This window comes from Emydura macquarii, unplaced genomic scaffold (assembly GCF_026122565.2).
Source record: "Emydura macquarii macquarii isolate MOO-44397 ecotype Brisbane River unplaced genomic scaffold, CSIRO-AGI_Emac_v2 contig_2676, whole genome shotgun sequence".
In the NCBI taxonomy this organism is placed as follows: domain Eukaryota; kingdom Metazoa; phylum Chordata; order Testudines; family Chelidae; genus Emydura; species Emydura macquarii.
The window spans coordinates 403,249-407,131 of NW_027132813.1; positions in this window are offsets into that span (position 1 = coordinate 403,249).

A 3,883-nucleotide genomic window follows, 5' to 3' on the forward strand; every position below is an offset into this window, starting at 1 on the left:
TCTCGATTTTCTTTGGCTTCTCCTTCTGCTGTGCATCCAGTCATTCTTCCAGTGTGTAAACAGACTCTCTTGTGCTGTCTCAAGATGAGCAGGCACCTGGGATTTAGTGGTTGGACTCCATGATTTTGTTCCCAGCTTTAAGAGGAGAGTGATCTGGTGGGTATGAGCAAAGGAGACTAGGAGTCAGGACTCTTGAATTCTCTTCCTGGCTCTGGTAGGGGAGTGTTGTCTAAATGGTAAAAGCACAGGACTGGGGGTCAGGAGATCAGCAGTCTACTCCTAATGCTATTATCAGGATCAAAGCCCCATTGTACTGGTGGTGTAGAAACACAGAGGTAGACATGATCCTAACGGTCCCCCATGAGCTTACTATCTAAGAACTTGAGAGCCATACAAAGTATACGAGAGAGGGAGATGATCATTGTACACATGTTAATAAATGTTTTGTTTTATTGTATTACATCAATACATAATTATCAGCAATGGCTCAGCCAAGCCATTGTTGTCATGTTTTCACACCTCTCGGCGTCTCGCTTTTCCCCTTTGTAAAATGGGGAGAATGATATCGACGCATCTTTGTAAAGTGCTTTGGGATCTACTGATTAAAAGCACTTTGTAAGCGCTAAACCATCTGTTTTTCCTTTTTCCATTCTTCCTCAGCCATGGAGGTGGGCATGTCAGATGGACTTAATCCTCTGGGTGTCCTGGAGGTGAGCGTATTGGATGTGGGTAACCCCTCCTGGTTGTCCCCCATGAGTGTGGCATATTTGGGAAGACTTGCTAGCACTGAAGGTATCACCAGAGCCCATTGAACACATACTGTGCTGCAGAGGAGAGTGTTTGGAGGCAGGGGAGCAGGTATTTTAGGAGGCCCCATCCTTTCACAAATATCTACTTGTTTCATTTACAAACATCTTGTACATCCAGCAATAGGGTGGATGCGCTGGCTGCCCACCTGGCTACTACTGCTTCCATGCCATGCTTCCAGGCTGCTCCAAGGGGCACAGCTGCAAAGAAAGGCCTTTGGGAAGTGAAATCTCAGCATGACGGAACCCAGCTGGCTTCCTCCAAGATGGCATGACACTATGGTGAGCCAAAGGACTCCTCAGGGAAGCTGCTGGACAAACGCAGACTATTACCCACCCTGCTCTTCATTAGCCATTGGCTGTGCATGGGGCATGGTGGTAGGGGAATCAGAACACACCCCTACTGTTGATCTTTGCTAGTGGAGTGGAGACAGCACGTTTACAAAGCTAGGGAGCCCTGGGGTCCTGCCGCTCATTGAGCTAACTGGCTCTGTTTGGGGAGACCCCACATGTTTCCAGCACGGTTTTCCGCTCGTTGTTGGACTCCTTTGCGTCGTCTCTGCTTGGTGCGAAAGGACTGCGGCAGCTGCCTCAGATGCACACGCGCTCAGAGCCACATGAACGATCCCTTCAGGAGAGGAGACCCCTGAGGGGGAGACACCGTCAGGGCTCCCTTCCAAGTGCGGCTGAAGTCCCCATTTCTGGGGATGGCTTATCTCCATGGTGACAAGCCTGGCCCTGCACAGCTCACAGGACTCCCGTGGGATGACTCCCTAAGTAAGGACTACGCATGTGAGGCCGGCGTTGCAGGTTCAAGCTCGAATTTAGGAGCACAATATTTCATCTCCCTCACTGGGCTCTTGTCTTGTGTGATGCTCAACAGTAAATTAAAGGCTGCCTTCATGCAGCATCATGGACCGCAACCATGCGTTTAATGACCCTGTCATTTACTCTGCAGTAGGAAATGAGCTGAGGTACCTGAAGAAGATGGAAAGGGCACAACAGCGTAGGCCCAATGGCCGGTGAAGGGATGTTAGATGAGGTGGGTTCTGAGTTACTACAGAGAATTCTTTCATGGGTGTCTGGCTGGTGAGTCTTGCCCATATGCTCAGGGTTTAGCTGATCACCATATTTGGGTTCGGGAAGGAATGTTCCCCCAGGGCAGATTGGCAGAGGCTCTGGGGGTTTTCCCCTTCCTCTGCAGCATGGGCCACAGGTCACTTGCTGGTGGATTCTCTGTACCTTGAAGTCTTTAAATCATGATTTGAGGACTTCCATAACTCAGTCATAGGTTAGGGGTCTATTACAGGAGTGGGTGGGTGAGGTTCTGTGGCCTGCATTGTGCAGGAGGTCAGACTAGATGATCATATTGATCCCTTCTGACTTTAAAGTCTATGAGTCTATAAGACTTGTGACAAAATCACACTGCTGCTGAGATGTTTCAAACTCATTCACATTCTTCCTGTGGTTGCAACCCTCCGGCTGCTTTCACCACCAGACAGTTACTAAACTTTACTAGCTTTGTGGGTAGCTTGCCCACCCATGAATGGAAGACAGGAGAGAGACCTAGAGTGGTGGAAGGTTAGATTGGGATGACCTTGAACCAAGCTCAGTTAGGACCAATTTACCAGATGTAGGATGGACATTATAGCACAAGTGATCCCTGCCCCTCCACTGTGCTACTGAGAAAGGGATCAGGGAAACAGACTCGTGGGCAAATATGTCCCCATCTCCTATTCACTGTGGGTAAATGTAGTGCATAGTCACAAGACCTATGCACTAAAGTCCCACTTAAATACTAGGGATTTAAGTAGTTCAAAGGTCTTATGCTGGTCCTCTACACATGGATGAATTTCATTATTCTTTATTTGTCTTACAGTAGCACCCAGACCCCCCTCCCATCCCCCAAGTTCAGGATCCCATTGCACTAAGCACAGTACGAATACACAGGAAGAGAATCCAGACCTGAAGATCTTTGAGTCTAAATAGACAAGCCAGATAAAGGAAGTATTATCCTGCTTTTACAGATGGGACTGAGTCACAGAGATTAATGATTTACCTGAGGTCCCACAGGGAGTTGGCAGGACTGAATGTGTGCCAAATGTCCTGTGTCCTAGTCCAGTGCTTTAAATATAAGATTATCACAATACGATAATAGCACAAATAGACAAGATGGGCTAAAATGTGAAGGCCCTAGAAGATAAGAACAAGATGTATGCTGCAGCGAAGGATGAGGAGATAAGGGAGGGATCCTCAAAGGGGTGGAGGACGAGGTTAGACTGATGGACAAGAGAAGTGACCCTAGCAGCAGTATTTTAAATGACCCTCCTTCAGGATTTGTTTTTTCTTCAATGGTTGTAGACCTTGGTTGGATTGAAAGGGTCCTGGGGGATTTGCACCACGGAGGGTCCATGGAGCAGGATCTGCTGCTCTGCTGTAGGACTAAGGAACTGTGTGTGGATACTGAGGTTCCTAAGGATTTTCATGCACTCCAAGGCTCTGTGTCCTAGTGGCCCCTCTGATGCTTTGTCAGTATCGCAGCGTTCATGCATGGGGGGATGCTATGACACCTCTTCAAGCTACGGTCCACATGTGTCAGGATACCCATACTGCTTATGAGGTTATGCAGGAAAACCTGGCTAATATACTGGCTTAGGCATGCAATCATGTCACGGCTAGGGGCTGGCCCCAAGGATTAGAGAAGCCAGCCCACCACTTACACCTAACAAAACTGTAGCACAAGTGTTCAGTTCTGACTGATGACTGCAATGTATATGAAGTTCCAGCCTGGGTACATTACAGCTCCATCACACAGGCAGTTACTGTGAAGCGCCTGTGCTCCTGGGCTGTTTGCCCAGCTCTACCTGCATGGTGTGATGCAGGGCTAATCCTACTGATTGAAACTCTTTAAGAGTCTATTTTTACCACGCAAACCCTGCCCTTTTAGATGACTCAGGGCTCAGGTGCATCATCAGGAACACATGATTCGAATGACTCCTCAGGCATCCCATTACATGAGAACTTCAGAAGTGGCCTGGCGCAACATGCTATAGACAGACACTGCCAAGATTTTAGCA